At 58.3% G+C, this 1,169-nt stretch overlaps 1 pseudogene; it reads right to left on the bottom strand.

Moving 5' to 3' along the window:
- Nucleotides 1–6: 6 nt before the first annotated feature.
- On the bottom strand, nucleotides 7–1,163 carry LOC104916914 (annotated as a pseudogene).
- Nucleotides 1,164–1,169: the final 6 nt, after the last annotated feature.

The following is a 1,169-nucleotide window of genomic DNA, read 5'->3' as shown; positions in this document are numbered from 1 at the left end:
TGGAGATGCCCACCGACACACAAACTCTGCCCAAAAAGACCCATTTTTGAGAAGAAAATCACGAAGGAAAAGATGTGGGGACGCCCACGGACACAAATCCCCCCAGGACGCCCCTCCTCCTCGTGCTGGAAGAGCCACGCTCTCACCCGATCGGCCGCAGTCGGAGCACGAGACCAACTCCTCGGGCTGCCCCGTCTTCTTGTTGATTTTGGAGTCCCCCAGGCAGAAGTCGCAGTAATTGTTGGGCAGCGCCAGGCCGTCGGGGCCCTTCTTGGCTGGAGGGAGGAAAAACAGTGGGGAAAAAGGTTAATTTTGTAGAAAACGTGGGATGGGAAAGGTGGGAAATGCTTTTGGACGTCCTCGCGTGGCGACGTCAAAGCTTTGCGGTGATGCCTGAACGGGGTCGGGGTGGGGTAGGGGGTGTTTGGGTCAACGCTTCCATTTCAGGCAACCCCAAATCCTCAGCCAACCTCGAAATTTCAAACTCCAAGGCATCCACCAACCCCGTCCGCCAACCCCAAAACTGCAGCCAAGCCCAAAACTGCAGCCAATCCCAACGGGTCAACTGACCCTGCGATGTCAAAATACCCCCAAACTTCAACCCCGAAACCACAACCGACCCCAACACCTCAACCAACCCCAAATCTTCAACCTCCCCCAACACCTCAACCACCCCAAATCTTCAACCTCCCCCAACACCTCAACCAACCCCCAACCTCAACCACCCCCAACACCTCAACCACCCCCAAATCTTCAACCACCCCCAACCTCAACCACCCCCAACACCTCAACCACCCCCAAATCCTCAACCAACCCCAACACATCACCCTCTCCCACCCCCCTTCGCACCCCCCCGTACATTTCTGCTCCTCGGATCGCTGTGAGACGGGGGTCGGGGGCTGTGAGTCGTCCTTGTCGTCGCCCTCCTCCTCGGCCAGATGTGAGTGTGCGTAATGGTAGCTCAGCCCCGGGCGGTTCTTGTAGCGCTTCCCGCAGACTGCAGACAGAAATGGGGCCGGCTGAGCGCCCGCCTGCACCCCACACCACCACCACCCACCCTGGGAACGGCTCTGCGCCCCGCTTCTCTCCACCCCAGCCCCATTTCCACTGGTTTTCTGCCCCATTTCACCCGGTTTTACCCCATTTCGCCTGCTTTTTTTTTCCTTCCT

Source organism: Meleagris gallopavo, unplaced genomic scaffold (assembly GCF_000146605.3).
Source record: "Meleagris gallopavo isolate NT-WF06-2002-E0010 breed Aviagen turkey brand Nicholas breeding stock unplaced genomic scaffold, Turkey_5.1 ChrUn_random_7180001951204, whole genome shotgun sequence".
NCBI classification, from domain to species: domain Eukaryota; kingdom Metazoa; phylum Chordata; class Aves; order Galliformes; family Phasianidae; genus Meleagris; species Meleagris gallopavo.
Note: the sequence above shows the minus strand (reverse complement) of the source record. Positions and strands in the feature narration are given on the sequence as shown.